The sequence below is a fragment of the Callospermophilus lateralis genome, chromosome 8, assembly GCF_048772815.1.
Source record: "Callospermophilus lateralis isolate mCalLat2 chromosome 8, mCalLat2.hap1, whole genome shotgun sequence".
Taxonomy (NCBI): Eukaryota; Metazoa; Chordata; class Mammalia; order Rodentia; family Sciuridae; genus Callospermophilus; species Callospermophilus lateralis.
The window spans coordinates 47,451,619-47,477,960 of record NC_135312.1 but is presented as its reverse complement, the minus strand read 5'-3'; the positions used below and the strand labels follow the sequence as shown (position 1 = coordinate 47,477,960).

At 32.6% G+C, this 26,342-nt stretch overlaps 1 pseudogene; it reads right to left on the bottom strand.

The window, feature by feature from the left end:
- Positions 1–6,818: 6,818 nt before the first annotated feature.
- Positions 6,819–26,124, bottom strand: LOC143405643 (chromatin target of PRMT1 protein pseudogene; annotated as a pseudogene).
- Positions 26,125–26,342: the final 218 nt, after the last annotated feature.

The following is a 26,342-nucleotide window of genomic DNA, read 5'->3' as shown; positions in this document are numbered from 1 at the left end:
GAGGGAGTAAAGATATGTAGAAAAAGAATCATCAAGTCAAGGCAGGGTATCTGAATAAATTTGATTGAGGGTACAAAACATACTCAAGAACAAACCCTGGATTTCTATTTAAATAAATTGTACCCTTCAACAGATCAATGGATAAAGAAAATGTGGTATATATACTCAATGGAATATTACTCAGCCATAAAGAAGAATGAAATGATGACATTTGCCAGTAAATAGATAGAACTTGAAAATATCATGGTACATGAAATAAAGCCAGTCCCAGAAAACCAAAGGCCAAATATTCTCTCAGATATGTGGATGCTAACCCATAACAAGGGACATGAAAATACAAGTTCATGAGATTAGACAAAGGGGAATAAAGGGAAGGGAGGCAAAATGAGAACAGGAAAGATAGAATGAATTTAACCTAAATTTCCTTTGCTCATACATGAATACACCACCAGTGTAACTCCACATTATGTACAACCATGAGAATTAGATTTAAATTGGAGTGAGATGTACTCCATGCATGTATAAAATGTCAAGATACATTCTATTGTCATGAATATTTAAAAACAACAAATAAAGAAAAGTAGAAAACTGAAACAATATTTTGTGATACATAAGAAGTATTTGAAATTCATAGTACAGTGTTCATTAATAAAGTTTTATTAGAATACAAAATAGAGGTTGAGCATTGTTTAATGTCATATATTGAGAATGTGAATATAAAAGAAGAAAAGTGAAGGGAAGATAGCTCATTTTTGGACCTGCTGCCACTTGTGATTCCATGCTAGATATACAACTAGATATTTAAAGAAAGTATTTATATATGTACTTTAAATACAAGAGATATTAGAATGATTTCTTTTAAAAAAATTGCTATTTATGTGGCCATTATATGTGGTTGCCAAATGAAGCAAGGAAGGAACAGAAAATAATTCCAAAGGGAAAAGTTTCTAAAATGCATGCCCAAGAAATACTAATTGTAATAGCCAAACTATGGAGAAATATATAATTAAAAAAGTACCAAAAAAGAAAGGTGACATCAGAAAGGTATAATCAGGATATGCAATAAATGTAAATCAATGAAACTCAGCTCAAATATAAAATGAGGGTTACCAGGAGGATCCACTACTAAGTTTCAACTTCTGGTTCAATGTATTCCTAGGTTCTTATGTGTTTGGTTAAGCTACTATCAATTGTAAAGTCTTTTATAATTGATATATAGATGTGAGTAATGTTGAACAGGTTTACAAAATTACAATAAAGAAATTTTTACACATAATAATTAGCTTTTCTTTTATTTGGGGAGGGGGAGGAACCTCTGTGAAACTCAACTAGCATTCCTAAACTGAGAGAATTACAATTTGATCCTCATACTAATTTTAATCTTGGTTCAAGTAACCAGAATTACCAAAAAATATTCTCATGATTCTTCTTTAAGTATAGACCTTTTGCGAATGGACATAAGTATATAAAAAAGGTTTAATATCTCCAGCAATTAGAGAAATGCAAATTAAAACTACAATGACATTTCATTTCACGCTAAACAGAATGGCAATTATCAAGAATATAAGTAGCAATAAATGTTGACAAGAATGTGGGGAAAAGAGTACATGCATACATTGTTGGTGGGACTGCAAATCCCTGCAACCCCCCTGGAAAGCAGTATGGAGATTCCTCAGGAAACTGAGAATGGAACCACCATTTGATTCAGTTATCCCACTCCTCAGTTTATATCTAAAGTATTTAAAATCAGCATACACAGTGATTCAGCCAAATCAATATTTATAGCTGTACAATTCACAATAACTACGTTGTGGAGCCAACCTAGATGCCTTTCAACACATGAGTGGATAAAGAAATTGTGGTATATAAACATAATGCAATATTAATCTGCTGTAAATAAGGATGACTTTATGACATTTGCCAGTCAGTGTGTGGATCCAAAGATTATCATGCTGAGTGAAATAAGCCAGTTGGAAAAAAACCAAAGGATGAATGTTTTCTCTGAAGTGTAGAAGCTAACCCAAAATAAAGAGGGAGGGGAGAATAGAAGTTCATAAAATTAGACAAGGTAAGGGAGGGAGGATGAAAATAGGATAGAGAGTGGAAATAATCAGGAAAATAATTTTCCTATGTACATATATGAGTACATCTCAGTGAATCCCACCATTGTGTACATCCACAAGGCTGGGGCTCTTATTAGAATAAGATATACTCTATGCATGCATAATTTTATTAAAATGAACTCCATTGTCTCAGTCCATAGACATCCAGCTCCATAGCTTTGGACAAATATCTTGTTATTGTTTAAATATGAGGTGTCCTCCAAAAGCTCATGTGTGAGACAATGCAAAAAATTATCAGAGGTGAATTATTAGATTATGAGAGCCTTAACCTAATGAGTGGGCTAATGCATGATGGCAGAGGAAGCAGGTCAGGACATGGTAATCAGGAAGCAGAGAGAACTCTGTTCATGAGTGACAAAATACATATACCAAAAGCACCTCCCCCAATTACACAATACCTGCCTACAGTTATCACACCTGAACTTTTGGAGGACACCTCATGTCTAAACCACAACAATGTGTTTGTTAAATTCAAATTTGACAATACATAGCTTACTAACTAATTTAGTTTAATTGTCATTTGGTAATTCAAGGCTATTACATCTTTGTTTCCTTGTAAGAGATGTAATTGATTTGTGTGCATAAGTTTGAAGTAAGTCACAATAAAAATTTTAAAATATATGTATTCATAATTAAAGATCTACTTCCAATATTAAGAAAATACTTATATTAAAAAAGCTAATAAATGTAATGGTAGATTTTATGTAAGATAAAAATCCATAATACTTTTGAATGTATTTGCAATAAATTACATCCCACTATTCCATTCAAATGCAATAAATTATTACTAAAAATTCAATTTACAGAAATTTTATAAAGTCATCAAAACTACTTGTAAATTTCACCATTTAGTAATGATATACTATATTGAAATTTTATCTTACAGTTCACAAGTCAACAAGAAAGGAATGTTTTCTACATTGGTTGTCTGAATGGTTACACATACATACATACATATTATATTAAGCACATTAATTTTTCCCATTGAATGTATAGAATATAATCATATATATTCATTGATTTCTAACTACTTATGATTGATTATACTAGTCAATACTCTTTCAGAAACAAATTGTTGATAATTGTCAACATAAATATCTGTATGCACTTGGAATAGATTATTAAAGAGGAGATGGTATAAAATGTTATATATAACACTGTACCTTGTATCAATTATTTATGAACATAATGATGAGGTTCAAAATATGTCTATTACAGAATATTTTATTAGCATTTGTTTATTGTATGTATATGTAATTTTTTTAATATTCACAATCCTTTCATTCTAGCTTTTTGAAATCTGTGTTAAATTATTGTTTTCAATATTCAATCTACTATGAAGTACAAATACCTATAACAGAACCCACTGTCCAGAATTTCCACATCCCTTCCTTCCTTTTATACTTCTCATCATCTGGTAACCACCATTCTACTCTCAACTTCTGTGAGATCATCTTATCTTTATTTCACCTATGAGTGAGGTCATGTAGTGTTTGTCTGTGTCTGGCCTATTTCACTTGATATAATGATCTCCGGTTTCAACCATGTTGCTGCAAATGACAAGATTCTGTCCTTTTATATGGATGAATAGCATTCATCAGTTTGTGATGTCTTTTAAATTCATTATCATTTCTTTTTATTTTACCTCTTTATTGAGAACATTACTTAATGTATAATGCTCCCTCTGACAAATTTAAGTTAGCTAAACTAAGATTCTTCCACTCGTCTATAAATTTATGAGTTTACACATTTTAGAACTGATTTTAATTATGTATCATTTCTTTTAGTTGTGCTTTTTTCCCTTACTCACTGAAATAAATATGGTATTTCAGCTATTTCAGCATAGGAACCTATATATAAGCAGCATTTGGGACTTTGATGTACCAGAGGATGCTTAATACATATATAAAGATAAATAAATGATTTGGCTTAGCATTGTATTAGTTTTAGGTCCAAGACTTTAAAAGTTGTTATTTGGGCTTAAATTATGTTCCTTTATAAGGTATTTTCCTTATATGACACATATTTACACAGAAACAAAAATATCAGTTAAAACTCCAGACAAATTATGGTTTGTGGATTATTTGATGATTAATTTATGAACTATATTTAATTATGAGAGAGTAACAGTTTTCAAAAGAACCTTTTTGTGAGCTTTGGCCACTCAATAGTAAAATAATATACTAATTTTTAAACGTAGTTTTTCTTATTGTAGGCTGGAAATGGTGGTGCATATCTCTAATTTGAGCTACTCTGGAGGCTGAGGCAGAAGGCTCACAGGTTTGAGGCCAGCCTCAGCAATATAATAGTAGATCCTGTCTCAAAATAAAATATAAAAAGGGCTGAGGATGTAGCTCAGTGGTAGAGTTCCCCAGGGATCCATTCCTAGAACATACATAAAATATTTGTTTATCATAAATCATACTTATGGTTTCTGTAACTTATAATATGTATTATGTGCAAAACATATAACACAAATACTATTTCAATTAAAATATCATTTCAAAATTATTCCAATTTGTACTACATAGTGCGTAAATTGCATATGATCAAAATTAATATACATAATGTATAATATACACATATATTTACATAAATACATTGATATATTCTCATTATTATTTCAAACAGATTCCATAACAATCTGATAAATACCAATAGATTTGCTCATTATTTAATATATAATCTTAAGATTCTCCCCTTTTGTCTCCTTCTTTCTTTCACTCCTTTCACACATGCTTCATTCATTTATTCATACACTATTAAATGAAATGTATTCTAGTGTTGACTGCCTAATAGATACTGGGCGTAGAATTGTTAAAACACAGACATTATTCATGCCAGCAATTTCCCTCTGGTCAGTTTTGTTTAATAAGATATGCATGGCAATATTGCTTCCTGGCAATGATTCTCAATTTATTTTGGAGAAAAGGGCAAGGATAATATTAAAATATCATTTGAAAATGGAAAGTTCAATAGGTAATAAATGATAGGACTGTATAGATGAGGACCAAATATATATATATATATATATATATATATATATATATATATATATATATATGAACTAAAGAAGCAAAATTAGTATATACCACCTACTAACATTCTATTTCTATTTCTAAGACAGAAATCTGAGCACCAACTTTGTCCTTGCTTTCTACCTCAAAATCCATTGGCAGATACATATCTTGTCAGTTTTGCCTTCATAACAAAATATCAACAAATTTTTGTATTCTGTACCCTTGTATTACTTTTCCACTGTGGGGAGAAGGCAGAAGAGGAGAGAAGGAGGAGGAGGACAAAATAACAGCAAAAGCAATCAAATGCTACAGTGTTTAAAAGCAAGCAACATATCTTTCTTTATCAAGGAAATTTCAGAGGAGGAATTAGTGTTCTACTTGGCTGGGATTTGTTGGACTTAATTCTATACTGCAGGTTGAATTCAGGTCTGCTTCACCCAGTAGTTCAGTTTAGACCAAGAAGTTTCCTAGCACATTTCGTATGTAGAAGAGCAGAAACACATAAAGGTGAGTGGAAACCTGTGATCTCTTAAGACACTGACTATGAACTAGACACTATTGCCTTCCCTATATTTCATTGACTAATGCAAATCATAAAGTTAAGCTCAGTGTCAGTAGACAAGATAAATGCACTTCACTGGCTTGAGTGGGAGGAATTTCAAAGTTACACGGCCAGATGTGGATGTACAGTTCTAGTAACACACAGACCTACTTGAGTCTAAAGCCATCTTTAATGAATTATTCCAGTAATTTATTAATTACTTTATTTCTGTTGCTCAAAGCTACTACATCCAACCAGCTACCAATTATTTTTGACACTCATTTGAAGGCCAATTTTAGAATTAAAAATTGTTCGAACTACTATGCACTTAGAAATCACTGAGTAAATTATCATAATATTAGGATTATGTTGGATTATATAGTGTCACATACAAGATCTTTTAGTATCTAGTCCTGTTCATATTTCTATTTTGTTCTTCTTCCTGATCCAAACAATTTGCGATAATTTAGTGACGATTTCCTAAAATAAACTTCTTCCATTTACTTTTCATTTTATTTGTTTGTTTATTTATGTATTTATTTTTGTACTGGGGATTGAAGCCTGAGGTGATTTACCACTGAGCTGTATATCCCCAGCCCTTTTTATTTATTTGTTTATTTATTTTTTAACAATGTCAATGTTCCCAATTTACTATGCCAAACAATGCAGCAAAACCTAATTTTCAACTCCAGATTTTCTTAACACTTCTTCTAAGAGGCTATTGAACAGGATGTACAACAGAATTCTATTTCAGAAACCAAGGCATCAAGGAGGAAAACTGGCTTCAGGGAACTTTTGGTGGGGACACAGAGAATATCAGTGTATCATAGGTAAAGGGAGGCAGAGGTAGTTAAAGTGTTTTACACACAAGGCCAACACATTCATGTTCAAAGATAGAAGAGGAAAAAGAGAAGGGAGAAGAAAAAAAAATCAAAGGAAAAAAGGTTTTTCACACAACATAATATCAAAAAAGTAAAAGGAACACACTGAATGCGCAAACTGGTGACAGGTAAGTCCATAGGCAACTGTGATAGGTCTTTCCAGCCATCAATCAGTTTTCTTCTCATCTGTTATCTCAAGATTATTTATAGATGTGCTGACTGAGTTTCTCACTGAAGAACAGTCAAGCAGGCTTTAATCGTTGGTTTCTGGATTTGTCTGTGCCAATGGAAGCATCCAACTCTGCATCCAGATAGGCTTCAGTTTTAAACATGTGTGCATCCAACTGGTTGTCCAGTGGCTCCTTGGTCAATACAGGGGAGTGAGGGCACCTTTCCCTGGTCCACTGTCTTGGCTTCGGCCTCCAAAACCCCCTTTCACTGACCTATCTTCCTCCTCCCCCCACCCCCGACTTCTACCACCAATTTAGCCACTACCATAGCTCCACGCCCCAGGCTCTCTTTCCCAGGGCCTCCGTGACTTTGAACATCACCTCTTCTTAAGCCCATTTGGGGAGCTACGGCTAGTCCACCTAGGAGCAGGTTTTGACCTCAGAGCTATATCCTGTTTCTAAGTAGGGTTCTGGTGGTACATCCCTCACGTTGTCCTCCTCTTGATAAGTCTCTCTGGATTATGAGCATAACTTGTCCTCCAATTGCTCCCATGGCCAGGACTCCTATGATTCGGCCTGAACTTGCTTGGATATTACTCTTACCCAGGTGCTGCTTTAACTTCTTCTGCTAAAGTTTTAATGCTGCCTGTTCAGAAGTTTGAGATGGGGCCTAGCTAAGTTGCTGAGGCTAGCCTCTATCTTGGAATTCTCTTGCCTCAGCCACCTGAGATGCTGGCATTGCACTTGTGTACAATTGTGACCGGCTTACTTTTTATTTTAAATAATTCTGCTTCAAAAATTTAACATGAAAATTAAATTCTCCTAATATAAAACAAGTTAATATTACTCTGTTTAATCTGGATTATGATTTCTTCTGATTCACATATTTCCTTGGCCATTTCTACATAGTTTATCACATAATATTATATATGCACTACTTTTCCTTCTTCACTAGAATATAATGGGCTCTGTATTCTTTGGTGTAATTTCTATGTTCTTAAAGTTCTCTGTGACTGTTATATAGTGCATACTTGAAAAATAACTTATTGAACTATCATTAAATACATGTCCACGAAACCATGAGCAGAGCTGCACTAATTAAAACATTACATGAAACATGTATTCTATCCTCAAGAGGTTTATAACATTGTAGGGATGATAGGATTCAGGAATAAATTATAATGTTATAGGATTTATATTAATGTATAATTAGCTATTTGTGTGTATTAGTACAAGAATATTGTTATAAGGGATAGTAGAAATATTTCAGAAATTGGCTATGGAATTTAGGCCACTATATTTTTAAACATGTGAATGAACAGAAGTACTGAGTTATCTTTAGGAACCCTAGATTACTTTAAAAGCAGATAACTTAAAATATGCATTGATGTAAATGATTATTTTAGGATTAAAACTATTTGTCCACTACTAAGTCTTTAGTGCAGAAGAATTTCAAATAAATTATATAGACCCTCCACCCTGATAAAGGAGGAGTATAGTTCCCCATTCTGTAAGTGTAAATGCACATAAGTGGCTTTTTCCAAAAGGAAAAAATTATGGAAATGGTGAGATGAGGTAAAAATAGTGATTCAACTATGGAGAAATGTGGCAAGTACTTGAGAGATTAGTGTCAACAATCATAAATGTTGTCGATTGTAAGTACATTTGATATAAGGCATGACAGTGGTGCTTTTCCGGTGTGATCTTCTTATCCTGAACTCTACCTCCTAATCATTAGAAAACATCAGAAGATTCTGATAAAAATGGACTCTACAATACAATTGACATTCCTCACTATTGTCAAGGTTAACAAATACAAGGAAAATCTAAAATTATTATAACCAAGAGAAATTTGGAAACATAGAAATTAATATGAAGGAGTATTCTAGATTAAATCCTGGGGGAAGTAAAATGACATTAGGGAAACACTAAAGAAATCTGAATCAACTGTATATTTTAATTAATGAAAATTGTGCTATCAGTCCATTAGTGATTACAAATGTACTGATGTAAGGTGGTGATGTCGGGGAAGTAGTGTACAGCACCGTGTGAACTAAGCAGATGAGTACCATCTGCTCAATTGCGCTCTGAATCTAAAATTGCTGAAAAATAAGTTCTATTAATTTTAAAAATAACAAAATTAGAATACTTAAACCATGACATGATGAGTTTATATTAGTGTTATTAACAATTTTTACAGAGGAAATTCTATTCACAGCTATGTGTGAACATGTCATTGTTATGACAGGGATCATAAAACAGTTTTCTTTTATTTCATTTTGTTTCTTTTTTGGCATTTGTACATTATCAGGTGTGTGTGTGTGTGTGTGTGTGTGTGTGTAGCCTTTGCTATATGTTATGCTAAAGAAATTAGAAAGGATAATTTAAAAATTAATTATAGAATCAGGTAATCAGATTTTATTATTTAGCTATTCACAAAACTATTTGATAAAAAGTTATTTCAATAGTTAGTGAATTAGTTTAAAGAATATCTACCTTTACGTACCTCAGTATAGGTATAGCACTTTTGGATTGATAATAGTGAAATTTTCACTCATTATGTAAAGCTTATTATTATATTATTATATTATTTTTACTGTTGTACCACTTCAAAATTTTTAAACACTTTCATCAACTTATCTATAGAGTTTCCCTGGTAGATCTCCAGAGAGGTTCTGAATACTTTATGTATGCATAAAGGTAAATATAATTATTTCCCTTCATTTACATAATTAATAATTTATCCATATTAAATCATATCTTCTCACTAGTCTTTCAATAAAAAAATATTCCTCTTAGGTTTTTACTATCAATATCTATCTAACATAGATATCCCACTCCATTTTTCTTTCCTTCTTGACAAGGACATGATTTTGTCCTTCCTCACTCAGTAAATAGGTCTATTAATATCTGCCCCTCTAATATCAATGTCATATCACATACAAAGTACTATATTTTCAGAAAATATATTTTGAGATTTAGTAATTTTGCTATAATTTTCAAATTAATCTCCCTATGTTAATGGTCATTATAGTTTATCTATACCTGACTTAACATATTACAAATAAGGGCTGTTTATTCTAGTCATTTCCTTCTAATTAGAGGAATAGTGTTTTACTCTCTTAAAACTTATTTTGGGTATTCTTTATTCAAAATATAATACAAATAATATAAAAGTATGTATTCTTGAAAGTTTATTAAAGTAGTATCAATAGAATTTAAGAAATTTTCCCCTCCTCACCAATCTGATCTTGGGATGATAACAGACCCTTCAAAGAAAAGTAGAAGAGAAATCTTTATGACATAGTTTAAGATTACAACAAAATCTTAATGCAAAAACTATTCCTGTTTAACATTGTCTACAGTCCTTTTTAGTATAATAAAACAGTTGAGTAAAATAGAAAAAAAAATTTTCTGGACATAAAGTCCACATTAAACAGCAATTATATTTCTATAAATCAGCAAAAATGTGTCAGAAAATTTATCTTTGAAAATATAGTTTATGATTTTTTAAAAATATAGTTCTTCTATATACAAGTCTATAGTATTCTTGTAGAAAACAATTATGAAACATTAAAAGTCATCAATTTATATTTAAATAAAAATACATGTTTCTCATGGATTAAACACCTCAACACTATATAATAAGTTTTTAAATTTTCTAGCTTGATTGATCAAAGGTAATAATTCATTTCCAAAATAAACTGTATTATTTGTTCTTATGAATATGTGTACTGGTATAATCAATGTACTAATTTTAAAGTGACCCAGAAGAACAAAGAACAAGAATAACCAAAAATAGAATTGTTAAGTAGAACACCACAGACTATTCTGAAATAAAAATATGAAATTGTTTAAGTTTATATTTACTCAATTAAACATTGCAAATCAACAAATATATGAATATATTGAACCAACAATGAGATATAAATTTCCAAAGTACACACATGTATTTTACTCAAGTATTACACTCTGGTGCCTTATAGTATTAGCGCATATATTATTCAAATCTCTCTTGTAAAGACCTCTGTGATTTTTTTTAAAAAAATTCTGAAACCAATGCCCTCATTTTAGTGCCTTGCAACTAAATAATCCAATTAAAGAAACCAAAGCATTTTTATGATACTCTCATAGTATAGCTTGCTCCTAAATATCCTTTATAGAAATAAGTAATTATAAATTTATAAATTAATATAGAAAACAGTAACTACCATATATTTAAATCCCATAGCACTAAGTTATCTTCATTACTTGAAATCCTTTAGAGACTCTTAAACTTCCTGATAAATACATTAATTCAAAAGTTGATGAATGATATACAAAAGATTACAGTTAATTCATTCACCCCTGTTTGTAGAGAACACAATCTTGCTTTGTAGGTGATATGTTTAGAGAACTTTGAGAATATAGTTTAAGTTCACCTGGCTAGAAATAAAGTTTCCAAAATCCATCTCAGTAGGCAAATATGAATCTGTATTTTTTTTTCCTTAAAATTTTAATGGATAAGATTCTATCTCAACCAAAACTCTCACATTATATTTTATTGCTGTTTTGAAAATTATTATTCAGATGTTGACTTTATGTACAAATGATGTCAGTTTCATGGAAATTAAGAAATATTTTAATATGTATGAAAATATGAATATATGCTATTAAAATGACATCAAAGTGAAAGACTATCTTAAAACATTCCTTTTATCATTTAAAATCTTTGATTGAAGTTTCTGAGTGGATATATTAATTATTTCCTGAATGACAGAAGAACAATTTTACATTGAAGAATCTAATGAGATAAAGGTAAAATGACATGGTACAATTAGTGACATTTATTCTCTGCTATACAAGGTTTTAAGATATTTGTGACTTGTACATATGATACAACAATACAAAGATACAGAAGACAGTCAAGTGTGAATACAGCTACTTTACTGTTTATGGATTTTACTTCATATGTGTTATCTAAATTATGTTCTTAAAAAACACAGTTCTCCAAGTCATCAGAAAATATGTCTGAAAGTTATATATTAGCTCTTTTGAATAAATTTTGAAAGCTTGTAGACATCTTATATCATTAGAATAATGAATTATTTATCACACATATGCTCAAGCCTACCCCTCTGGTTAATTTATAATATATAAATGCTGTGAAAATGCTTTTGGTTTCAAATGTATTCCATTTAAAAACAGTTCCACTGAAGCTTTTGTTGTTGTTGTTAATCTAAGAAAATACATCAATACCTTTAAGAAGCAAAACTTAAAACTAATTTTATTTTTAAGATTAAAAAACTAATGTAATTTTAAAACACATTGTGTCAATGAATAAGGAGGCTTTTGAAAATGCACATGAGATATATAACTGAAGTTACATATCAAATCAAAAACTTATTCAATGTAAATTTTAAAATGTGAGTCTTGGTATTCAATAATTAACTTAAAATTAAAATTTAATAATAAATAACATAACAAATGTCTTAACAACCTGAAAATGGATGAAGTATATTCATCATCTCTAAACTTTAATCTCTAGGTACCCATTTTTTATTCTTAATTTCATGTGACTTTATCTTCAGTTGCTAACTTACTATCCATCAAACACAGTCATTTCTAAGCATGCTAGAAAAAAAGAAAGCATAAGATTTGAACTGTCCCATTTTGTTTGAGGCAGCAATTTAATTTAAATTGTTAAGAATTGTCTCCAAATTTGGCGTTAAATAAGTTTTTAATTCTATTTGAAACTTTAATGTAGAGGGCTTCTTGTTGCCCTATGGATATGTGAATAATGAAATTATATGGCAAATTGTGTTGTGCTATATTTATACAAATTCTGGTAGTTAATAAAAACTTTAGTACATTATGATGCTCCCTTATAAGCATGCAAAAACAAACCTAGCAGAAAATGACTTCTCAAATTTCTAGAATAGTTGGTTGGTTGTCTTTCCAGGTTTTAAAAAAACTAAGGATAATTTTTTTGTTGTTTTGAGTGATTTTGAAGTACAGTGTCTACACTTATTTAGAAACTTGACTTGAGATTCAGTGGCTCTAAAGAAAATTAGTCTCTTTAAAGGAAAATTATTTATTTAAGTCACTAACCAGGAGTGGTGTAAAGATTAGGATATCTGGAGCACCTCAGCTCCCTCGGCTCCTTTAATTTTGGAATAAGATAGTCACACTGTCAAATAGTGATTTGCTTTATTACTTTATATTAAAAATAAAATTTGTGCCTCTTAAACAGATTTACTAACTAAAATTTCATTCAGTCATTTGTTTTCAGTTTCTAACAATATGAATTCTTGAATGAGCAGGAAATGTTTGTGTGTTGGTTCAGGGGATATATGTGTGTAAGAGAAATTTTTAAAATAGTTAACCTGTACTGCTATCAAACCATACTCATAAAATTATACTGTCAACTTGTATTACAGATAGGATGTTAAAATCAGTAATATCCAACACAAGAAAAAAGTGTCCTACAGTATGGTTTTGTGGATATCCCCCATTTAAGTAGAAGCTGCAAACATGAGGGCACTCAACTCAAAGAAGGGATGTGTATGACTGGTTCTTGCAACTGTGTGAGGACTAGTATAAGCTACCTCTAGCAAATTATAAGAAATTAAGAACTGTAAAGTAATGTTATGATTTAGATACAAGTTGTGCCCTGAAATTGATGTGTAAGATAATCAAAGAATGTTCAGAGATAAAATGATAAAAATAATCGTTGGCTTAAACCATGGATATGAATTATTTGGGTGGCAACTGTAGGCAGCTGGACTGTAGCTGAAGGAGGCAGGTCACTGGGTGGATGCCTTTGAGGGTTTACATTTTGTCCAGGTAAGCAGAGACCTCTTTTTTTCTGCTTTCTGGCAGCCATGATCTGAGCTGCTTTCCTGTTCCATGCCTTTCTACCATGATATTCTGCCTCAACTTGGGTACAGAGTTATGGAGTCAGTGGACCATGAACTGAACCACTGAAATGGTGGGCCCCAAATAAAATTTTTCTCCGTTATGCTCTTTGTTTCAGGTCTTTTGATAACAGCAATGAGTAAGTTGACTAAAACAAGTCTTAACATAAAAATAGGAAATCAGGATGGACTACAGATTGTGATTGTATGGTGCTAATTCAATGTTTTTGAAATGAAGTGGCTATTAGCACCATCTATCCACAAGGATGAAATTAGTCATGATTATAAATGGACAGAAATGAAAGATCACAGTGTATTTAGATGAAAGACAAAACATTACTGTGGTTATCATAATGTTCTAAATTGGTATTGACTTTTTTTTTAATTCTATAAAATTTGGCCAATAAGTTCAATATTCAAAGAAAAGTACTAAGGTTGTCAAACTGAAGAAATCAAAACTACAGAGCAATATTCTGCTTATAAGAAAAGCATCTTAAATATGAATTACAGGTTAAAAATATAAATATATTCATACTAACTAAAAACATTGAACAGAAGAATGCTCATTAAGCCATATTAATATCACACATACACATGTATATGAACATAATTATTTTCTCCTTATGTACAAATTTTGGGAATATTGAACTAATGACACAATTTCTTAGTTCCTGGTGAGGACCTAATTTCTGGTTTATAGAAGGTGTTTTCTAGCTTGTTCTCACATCATGAAAGATAGGAAGGTTTTGTAAGTGTAATAATCCTATTCCAGAAAGCTACTCATATTGATATAATCATCTGCCAACAGGCCCAATCTTGTAATCCCATTATTTTGGGGGTTGGGATTGCAATATATAAGTTTCATAAGATACACAAAGTTTCAGATTAAAACACAAAACTGGTATCATTTCATGTAAAAGTGAACCATTTAGAAAAATTCACCATATACTGTTATGCTCGAGTTTGGGACCCCCAAAAGACCACCAGAGACCAAGATCAATGTAAGCAGCAAAGAGGTGTTTATTGCAAGCTAGCTTGGTCCTCCACACGCACACAGCAACTGGTGACTCTGAGAGGCCCCAAGCCCAGGGTTTGAAGCAGTTTTATACACTCTTTGGGGAAGTCAGGGACTTTATATACATCATAGCATCTCTTAGCAAATCATCACACACTGTGAGAAAATCATAAAACAACTCTAAAACATGATTAGCACATTCACTGGCAGGAACAAGTTGTGTAGGGGTGATTGGTTAGTACAAAAGGGGGATTCGTTTGAACTGATTGGTTTAAGCCACAAGGGGAATACGTGCTGAACTACATGGTTTCACAACATGTTATCAACCACCATAAACTACTGAGAGGGTAATCTGGCATCCCTGGTATTTTCCCTGTCTCATGCTGATTGGTGGTTGCTAGGGGGTTGCTGTGGGTCCTCACCTAGCCTGACTGAGTCAGGGACACCTGGGTAGCAGATCTCTCCTGTTATTTGTAGATAAACAACTCAGCAGGGTGGGTATGTGCCTAGGAGCTCTCTGTGGGTTTGTCCAAGGACAGCGTCATGCCCCCTTCCTTGGACAAGCTTTGCTCTGAGGTAGAGGCTGGTTTCTCCAAAATGGAGTCATCATCAGTTTCTCAATACTACTTCATAAAGGAATCATAAATTATTTCAAATATTGACATAATATCAATTTTATACTCTGATCAATGAAAATTAAGACTACTAGAAAATCTTCAACAAGATAGAAACAATGTATATATTCATCTGAATTATTTGTGAATTTAAACAGAAATCACAAAAAAGAATAAAAAATATTTTAGGCTGAATATCATTTACAGTGTATATCAATGCTTACTTGATGTAGCTAAAACACTGGTTAAAAGAATATTTAGAAATATAAATGCATATATTTAATTGAAAGAAAAGAAAACCTTGAAATAATTTATCCTAGCTAAGGCCTGTAGCTGGAGAACGTTTAGCAAATTAGAAAAAGAAAGAAAGAAAACAACAATGATTTTTCGGTAAAATGGGAAACAATTGTTCAATAAAGAATTTCAAGTAAGTCAAAAGCTTGGTCTCTACAATCCATCAATCAAATATATAGAGTGATATAGATTAAGAAAAATAAAAAAAGAAATCAATTGCTATTGTGCCAGAATAAGCAAATAACTTGGGAGGGGGACATCCAGGAGAAGAAGATCACCACAGACTCTCCAGTCATTTTGAAAGCTAATAATAAGATATAAACAATTTTAATTCAATAAAGTTTGACAACTCTAGTAAATTGAACAATTCTCAAAAAAATGAAAGAGAACATGAATTGGCAAACTAACAGCAAAAAAATGAGAAACTGAATACTCCTTTATTTTTTAAGATAGCATATTGGTTACAAAACATGATCCAGCAAAGAACCAAAAGGGCTGAGAAGCTTCCTCAAAAACTCAGGGGAAAAAGTCCCCTTCTCCATTGGTCTGGAGGTCAATCTAATTACCAGTTTCCATTCCACTGCTTATATTTCTCTCAGTACCACAGGGAAATATTGCTTCCTTCCTGGGATATTCTTGATGACTAAAAAGAAAAACAAAATCTCAATTAAATGTTAATTTTGCCTTTAGTCACTAATGTTTGTTTTCACACCTTGCTCTTAATGCAAATAGATTTAGTTTAAATTTGATTTCCTTAGGGAATTTCAAATTAGTGAGTCACAAGTGTTAACACTGGCCCAAAGATATCAGCATTTTCAGTTATCACTATCCTGAGAGAAGTGAAAACAGCTGCATTGTTCCTCCATCTTTGCCCCATAGAATTTCTTGGCTTCTCATATTTGCTATGATACATTCTACCATTTTCCAAAGATTTACAACTATGCATATAAATACATGCTTATTTTCTGTGAAGTGACAGGTGGTGAAAGTCAGAAAGGAAAGTTTTTTTGACAACTTTAATAATATTACTCCATTTTTTTAAGACCTGCATAATGCCACGATGCTGAAAAGGAGGAGCAAGTGTGTGTAAGCACTGGAGGTGATAAACCTAGTACATAGACAGTATATGCATGAAAGACAGGCCACTGTTCTTACTCAAAATACAGAGCTTCTCACTAGGAAAAGAAGAGAAGGAGAAAATGAAATGTTTCCAGTTGTCTGTAACTCCGGATGCATTGTAAAGGCAGGTTTATCTTAACCCCCACTGGAGTCCTTTATTAAATAGCTATGCTCCATGCTTTAATCTCAAGGCCTGTAAGAGATCCCTGATTGGCTTACTTTGGATTTCTTACTAACAGTGGTAACACTTGAAGCTCCTGCTCCTAGATATTGCCACTCTTAATAATGCCTAGGTCTCCTTAGTGCCACCTAAATTATTCATATATTGGTTTATCAAGTCTATTCTCTTTTGCCTCTTTCTGAAGGTCCCTACTGAGCTTGAGAGGGCACAGAGGAGAGCTCAGATAACATAAAGAAGGAATTTAGGAGCAATAAGAGTGCTGTCTTCTTTCATTCCAATAAGAACATTTAAGACACTCGTGAGATTTTTCCCACTCCTGTTGGCTCTCTTTTTTTATTACAACATTTTTACTCAAATTGGCAAAGTAGGCAAACAGCTATTCCAGTGTGATCTTTGCACTACTAAACAGCAGAGGATGGTGATCCAAACCATGCAACTAAATGATTTTCTTTCTCCCAAGGTATCAGCCTATATATAAACAGTATAAGTGAGTTTTGTGGTACTATAATTCAGGAAAAAACAAAACAACACAAAGATACAGTGTATTAATATATGTTATATAATATAGTCAGTGAGAAAATTAAAGATTTAAATGTCTGTCCATAACCCTGATTACCTAAGCCATATCACTTTAATATCATCTTAGTTACCATTATTAATTTATCTATAGAGGTATATATATATATATATATATAATATACACATACACACACTATATATACTACATACTAAATAGCTTGCTGATCTTTAAAATAATCATAAATTAATACATTGAAAGATATTCATTATTTGAATAAGAGTTATTTGGTGTTTGACAATTTTGCAGTGAAATCATATTGGGTTTAATGATAGATTTTTAAATTGTCTGCTTTTCTAAAGCACAGGCTACTGTTATTTGTAGATTCTGTAAATTTAAAGAAAATTCACTAATTAGAAAGTCTTATGACCCATGTATTTCAGTTCCTTTTCCCAGGAATGGTTAATCCTGCTGTTAATCATTAGGATACAAAAAGTATCTTTGACCCGAGATATCAGGAGAAGATACAGAGAAGCAACTTTCCCCTGAGAAGAATTTTTAACCCATTAGGTAGTTTCAGTTCTACCAGCAGGGGCTTAGTTTTCTCCTATTTAACTATATGCAAATCCTTACTTGATTTTAGGACCATAATCTCCCTTTTCTTAGAGTATTAACTTTAAAACAAAACAAAACAAAACAAAAAAAACCTTTTAAAAGTTGTGTGTCTGGTCCTTCAAGAGATAAATCTTTTCAAAATTCTTTTGTCAGTTTTGCAAACTTAAGAGTGTCTTTCTCAAGAATCTGTTTGAAATGTGGTCATTACTGCCTATGTCTCCACATCTCTGTGACTCTGAGAGGGGAGGAGTTTAATATTAACAGGCATCAATATTTTTAAAATTAATTTTCTGACTCCAAAGTACAAAATGGTGAAAGGGTGTGGTGGAGGAAAGTGACTCACAATATGACATCAGGAAGCAGAGAAAGAGACTCCACTGGACAGATACAAAATATATACCCCAAAGACAATCCCCCAGACACCGCTTCCTCCAGCTACACTCTACCTGCTTTCAACTACTACACAATTAATTTCTATCAATGGATTAATTCACTGGTTAGTTAAAGCTGTCATAACCCAATCATTACAAATCAAAACCTTCTTACTTTGTCTCACATATGAGCTTGGGACATATACCTGTTATGGTCTGGACACTTCATATCCAGACCATAACAGGTATAAGTGTGTGTATGTGTGTGTGTATATATACACACATATATACATATGTGTGTGTGTGTGTATATATATATATATATATGTATATATTATATATATAAACATTTGAGATATATATTCTTTTATTAAGTTTAAGATGTTTCAGTTATTACTTTCCAAATATTCTTTCCCTTCCTCTACCTTCTGTCTTTAGAACATATCTTATGCTTATGTTTATACAATTGATGGTTTCTTACATTTTATTATTTTGGAAATCTATTTGTTCATTTTTATTAATTCTTTTCCTTTTGATTCTTTAGACTAAATGTCCTCAGTTGATCTATTTTCAAGCATACTGATTTTTCTCTTCTTGCATTTCAAGTGTGTTCCTGAGACTTTCTAGTGAATTTCTAAAACTTTCAGTTTATTTTATTTTTCACGTTCAGAATTTCTACTTGGCTCTTTTAGATAATTTTATAACCCTTTGTTGGTATCCTCCATGTAGCAGGACATTGTTCTCATGCTTTCTTTTAATTGTTTGAACATGGCTTCCTGTATTTTTTGAAAATATTTATAACAACTGATTTAAAAACATTGTCTAGTAATTCCCTCATCTGGGTTTTATCAACAATAGCTCTTGCTATTTACTTTTCCTTATTGTGGACCATATTTTCTTGATTTTTTGTATGTTTGATTATTATTTAAAATTAAACTGGACATTTTAAATACTGCTGTTTTGCAAAGGTGAGATCTGGTAAAGAGGATGGGGAGAGGAAGAGAGATAAAGAAAGTTTAAAATTCATAAAACTCTTTTTCCTTCTGAGAATGAGTTATTTTTTAAGAAGCATTCCTGAGATAGTTGCAAGCCTTTGATTAATTTGCAGCATTCTTACTTAAAGTGTTGATTTTGACTATTTTTCCAGTATTCTAATTTTTCATATGGAAAAACCATTTTGGAAATAGTATACCACCTCCCTAATTACAGTCTTTAAACTAAAGCATTTAGTCTTTAAACTAAATTTAATCCTTCAACTAAAGCATTCTCTTAACCACTATGTTTACTATGACTAAGAACTAAATATCCTTGTTTCATTTAAATATTTTTCTTTTCTGTTGGAAAATTGTCTTTTAATATATAATTTGTGTCAAATAGAAAAAATATGTATACGATATATTTGTATTTTATATTGACTCTATTATTTCTCTATTCAATTCTATTATAGAAATCAATAATAGTATAAAGTAAATGATAAAAGATGTAAGAAGCATATAAGTAGCTCATGAGCCTGCTGATCTTAGGAAACGATAAAAAGAGTTAAATATGCATCAAGTACTCATGAAACACATGAAGCCCCAAATATTCAAGGAGCCTTAAATTAGACTCATTCATAATATCGATTCATGACACATTCACACTTTGCCCTAGACTTGCAAATAAAAGCAATAGTTGCTTAGCAAATAATCTCTGAGTTACAGTTATTGACAAGGTACTCTCTCCTTTCTTAAACCTCTGTTTTCCCATTATTTATCTTTATTCATGGGTTTCATTTGCACAAGACTTTTATTGCTTTCTCATGACATGCTCTTTGTGACTTTTAGCTTCTTTCTCTGCAAAAAAATTAGCTAAATAACTAATTTGGATCTTATTTTTTACTAAAGAAAGAAACTAACTGGCTCAGTAGATTCCAATCATCATATTTTGATAAAGATTTAGTACAAGACTTCTCAAAATCTGCTGATCTAACAAGAATTCATTATTAACTATCTTAAATTAAAATTGATTATGGAAGCTTGAGGTGGAAAAGGTTTCCTGGTGGATATTGAGACAAACCAATTGTGATCAATGGACAGCATCAAAATCTCAAGGATCACAGTAGTCTGTCAGCCAATATCTGATTACACTACCCTTGCAAATGATGTCACTCTTGAGTGTTTTATCATTGCTTCCTATCCTCTGTGTACCTCCCCTCTGTGTACCTCAAATTATAATGGGCAAGTGTATATAAATAACTCCTATATCCAGATGAAAACTTGGGTCCCATAGGCAAATGTTTCTTGTCAAATATCTATCAACTCTATTGGAATTTTTTTAAAAGCCTCAACTCCAAAATAATAATAGACTTCATTGTAAACTCTAAAGGTCTGCTAACAATACATTTGATTTAGAAGATAAATATATGGAGGCAGGGAAAGCATTTGATTAAAGATTATTGGTTTTGAAAAGATAGATGGGAGATAAAAGTAAACAAAGAAAAAATCCTCTGGAAGAACCTGTATCTTTATGATGAACTTGAATGCATTCAGTGAATTTTAGGATAAAGACAATTGTAGTAGATTTGTATTATGTCAACCTAATTTAACTGAAGCTGTTGTTTTAAAATAATTACCATCCATACATTCTTCTGAGTGAACCTAGGCTGAGTCAACTTGAAATTTTTGGAAGACCAAAGGGAAGCCCCAGCAATACTGCAAAGGTAGATGTAGTAACCAGACCTTATTGCAGTTCATGAACTTTCTGATAAAATGCTATTTTACTCTGCTGATTTGAAACAATAGCTTCTGGGTCTGAGGTTCACATAACAATGACCATCTTTAGTTTCTTTAACATGTGGACCAAGGGCATATTCATCCTATGATGGAAGTGGCCAGCTGCTTTGGCAAGTTACCTCCATCACCACGTTTGAAATACTGAAGGCAGTGGGAGACCAATACAGTTTTCAGCTTTGTTATTATGGACTTCAGTTTCCTTGTTTTGTCCTATTCCTTTCATTTTCACAAGTCTCCACTTGTTCAACTTTGAGCCAACCCAGATGAAGAAGGACCATAACATGTTTAACCACCTGGCTAATAGTATAAGATTGAATCCTCTCATTAAATTGTATAGTTTAGTTTATATGGTGGAATTATAACTGAAATATTAATGTCCCTTACGTCTTTGGTGTCTGTTTAAAGGTTTTACTATGCTCCTTCATTAGCAGAAATTCATTAATCTCTTTTCCATTCCAATCCTTTTTCAGTCTACCTATCACTATGTGTGGAAAAAAAGAATGGAGTCGCAAATAATAATAATAGAAAAGGGGTCAAGGAAACTACTTCATGCAGGCTGTAAGATAATCTAAGAAAGCATAATAAGTGGAACTTTGCATACAGTATAATCTAAGTAAGTAAAAATATGAGTAATAAAAACTTTAAAGGGTCTATGATCAAGTCAGGCATAGTGGTGCATGCCTCTTCCCATGTCCCAGAGATTTAGGAGGCTGAGGTAGCAGTTTAAAGTAAGTCTCAGCAATTTAGTGAGATCCTCAAAAACTTAGCAAAAAAAAAAAAAATTCTGATATTCTTTTTTTTTTCAATAAAGTGTATATTTGAGCAAAACCCCCAAATTTCTATATAGTAAATAAATAGGAATTAATGTATGGACAATGGTATGATTTGGATATGAGGTGTCTCCCAAAAGTTCACTTGTGAGACAATGCAAGAAGTTTCAGAGGAGAAATGATTGGATTTGAGAGTCTTAACCCAATCAGTGAATTAATCCCTGATGAGACAACTGAGTGGTAACTAGAGGCAGGTGGTGTGTGGATGGAGGAAGTGGTTAATTGGGGGTGTGGCTATGGGGTATATATTTTGTATCTGGAGCTGGAGTCTCTCTCTCTCTCTGCTTCTTGATCAGCATGCCGTGAGCTGCCCCCCTCTGCCACCCTCTCCTGCCATGATGTTCAGCCTCACCTCAAGCCCTGAGGAATGGAGCCAGCCTTCTCTGGACTAAGACCTCTGAAACTGTGAGCCTGCAAATAAACTTTTCCTTCCCTACAGCAGTGCTGGTCAGATCCTTTAGTCACAGAAGCGAAAAAGCTGACTAAAACAGACAAAAATAAAGTTCTGTAAAATAACAGATTTTGTTTTGACTTGGAATATACTAGAATTAGATATTATTATTTCAGTTAAATCAACACAAAATATTCATAAGTTTAGACCATTGATTATTTTTCATTGAATTTTCATTTAAATTTTTATTTAATGGGAGAGATCAATATTTCAGAGCTAAATTCAGTAAGGAGACAAAACATTTATTAGCATACATCTGAAATCTGTTTTAAAGTACTGCATAGACTAATATTATTTGGGTTGTAAAGTTGTTTTAACATTTTAAAGAGTAGCTTATATCTGTACTTGAAATTTAAAAGGAACTTGGATATGAACATATATCAGAAAGAATGTGTCTAATGACTAAAGAATTTCAGAAAAGAGTGAGTACCTTAGATAAAACTATTCTCTTCAACACTAAGTACACCTTAAATAAGTTTAAAAATAACTTTATTAATTGCCCATTAAATAAATCTTTGTTTGTTTCATAGCTTAAACTTTTAGCATGCAGGATGATGGATCTATTTATTTGTCTTAGTGGATTACCAAGCTAAATTGAGAAAATGAAATAAAGAAGAGAGACATTGACAGTTAAAATGTTTGCTTTGTGTGCAAACAGTATAAAAATAAGTCAAATTATTTGCTTAATTCATTTTCTGCAGAGGTTATTTCACAAGAACCTGAAAGAAGTCTGAAATACAGGTGAATTAGATACAATTCTTGGAATATTATACAATTCACCACAAACACAATTTTTTTTAGAAAGCCCCTAAAGGAAGCGAAACCAAACTGTAGTCAATTGGTCAAAATGTATCTTTTAAGAGCAATTTTTGAGGTAGATATTAATAAAAGTGTGGTAGCAGCAAGAAATAAGAATTGTTATGGTTGAACAGTGTCTGCCAAATTAAATTAACTGAAACTGAACAATCTAATTAGAAAAAGACTCCTAAATTAGCACAAAATCATTTGCAGAAAATATTTATGTAGAATGTATGTGATTTGAATCTGTGGTCCTTTAATACAGATTAATAAGATTATCAAATTCAACATTGTATGAGTAATATAATAGTGATATCACCTTTGAATTAGTTTTATTCTGTCTAGAAAGAGAAGTGAGCTCAATACCTAGTCATAATCCCTAGGTATAGAAAATTCGGCAGTCTTTTAAAATTAAAATCAAAATAAATTCTCAGTTCAAAAATAAACTGTTAAATTCTGATCATATTTGCATAGTAATAGGGGGAAAGCAGGAAAAATAAACCAGAAGAACATTAATAGATTGAGAAAATTAGAAATGTCCTGGGGATGAGGGCACTTCTTTCACAAACTTGGAGGTACTTTTTCTTTGTAATCCAGTTTGACAAGGAGGCTGCTGAATGGACTTGATATGTTTGATATTAGTGGTGGTCCCAGGATCTAATGGTAGAAGCCACCTGTTGTTTTATTCAAAGCAGTATAATTAAAATGACAACTGATATTGAGGATGTCTTGACTTAGAACTCTGGCATCAGGTAACAGATCAGGTTCAAGTGTTAAGATAGTTGTTTAGAGGACTAAAGTTTTGCTCAATTTGTACAATTTTTTAAAAAAAGAAAGAAAACAAAAAAGAAGGACATTATCAATCAACCCAGGGTAAAGTTTTGATCTCTTGCTCTATTAGAGGTCTGAGACAATTCATAGATGCTATCCAAATGACAGTAGGTTGAGTCCTTCGAATAAGGTGAAAAAACACTGCAAGTACAGCTGGGCATGGTGGGGCACACTTGTAATTCCAACAACTCTGGAGAGAGGCAAGAGGATCACTCTTAGCAACTTAAGGAGATCCTCAGAAACTTGACAAGATCCTAACAATAATAAAAAAAAAAAAATGGTTGGAAATAGGGGTGTCTGTTTCTCAGTGGAGAGAACTTTCTCTAGTTAGAAAGGAAGAAAGGAAGGTAGAAAGGAAAGAAGGAAGGAAGGAAGGAATGGATGGATGGATGAAGGGAGGGAGGGAGGAAGAAAGGAAGGAAGGAAGGAAGGGAAAGAGGAAGGGAGGAATGAATGAACGAAGGAACAGAGGGAGAGAGAGGAAGGAAGGAAGGAAGGAAGGAAGGAAGGAGAGAGAGAGACAGGTAAGAAGGAAGGAAGGAAATTCTATAAAAATAGTGCAAATTACTGCTAGTCATTTAGTACATTGTTCTTTAACTCATATCTAAAGATATTTGCAGCTCTTTCCCTAGGTAATAAAGCAATGGGTGAAAGCGAACATCTAACTATTTCAAAGGCTTTTAGATACAGTTATGAGGTAAGGATGATGCCAGGAACATTAACTGCTTTCCTAGGATTCTGATGGCATTGGTGCTTACTAAGTCAAGGAGCTAGAATATTGGCCCAGTTCATCTCAGAGAAGACAGCTTTCCATTTCATATTTGATTTTGAAAATAAGAGAAGCTTTTCTTGGTGCTTTTAAAAATAAATCTCTTTATCTTTGGTTTGTATCAGTCATGCTATGAAGTAAATTGTTGTGTTTTTTGTTTGTATTTAACTTGGCTCAAGTTCATGGTGGTTCTTTATTCTCCCTTTACTCTGTGTATGTTCTGAAGAACAACATACAGAATACACAAATCAGCTTAGTTATATTGATTTTCAAGCTTTGCCTAAGCAAAACCGTACATGTGCTTTGCTCAGTCTGACTTCCCTTTCTCAGTACAATGTCTATGATATTAATCAAAATTGTTAAAACAGATATAGATAACTCTTTTTTCTTCCTACTTGTATGCTATTATATAAGTCAACCATAATTTAATTATCCAATATTCTCACATTTGACCTTTGAACTTTTTCCAAAAAAAGCTATCATGGACACAGAACGTGAAACCTCTATTTTATAGTTATTATTACTCTTTTTTAGAAAAAGATGTTCCAAGTATACAGTATTTTCAGTTATAATTGATACTGGACCATGAATTTCCAAAGTGATTCTTACTCCTTATTCTCCTACCAATAATTGTACAAAAATTCCAATTATTTATCGTCCTTGCTTATATTTGCATGTTCAAAGGAAGAGCTTATTCAATATTTGAAACAAAAAGTGAAATATATTGCTTCATATTCAAGAAAGACTGTGGTTTTCAGTTCCAGGTTCTTGAAATTTGACAAATTGTCAGTCTTACACAGGAATTTCAGTCTCTGAACTGATTCTGTCCTAACTAGTAAAGATTCAAGGTTAACAAAATTACAAAAATGTTAGTCCCAACTATTGGCTGAAGAGTATTGCCCCACAATTTCTATGTTGAATGCCTAATCCTCTATGTCACTGCATTGGAAGGAGGTGATTAAGGTACAATAAAGTCATAAAGGAGGTGTCTTTAAGGAGGTGATTAAGGTACAATAAACCCATAAAGGTGGATTCTTGATAAAGTGGGACTGGTGCCCTTGTAGGAGGAAGAAGAAACAACAGTTGTTCTGTTCACATCACATGAGGACACAGCAATAAGGCAGCCATAAGCAAAGCAGGAAAAGGACCCTCAACAAAATCTGATCACACTGGCACCTGATTTTCACCTCTCAGTGACATGGTTCCCAGGCTGCCATCCCAAACAGCTGGCTTCCTGGTCCCTACAGAGAAGTGGCAGTGGACCAGTGGAGCTGGCTGCCCAGGAGCATTGGAGTGAGGGTGGCAAGTACAACCCATGGCCACTTGAAGCCTGCTGTGCAGGTATGGCAGGCCTGAGGCAAGGTCGGCCCACTCTGAGTTGCAAGGAAAGGCCAAACCCCATCCACCCAGGGCCACCCAGCCTGAACACAGTGGGGATGCCCAGTGCAGAAGCACACTCACGCAACTCTGCAGCTCCAGACACTCCATTGAACATCAATGACTTCAACCTCTCACTTCCAAAATCAGGGAGAAAC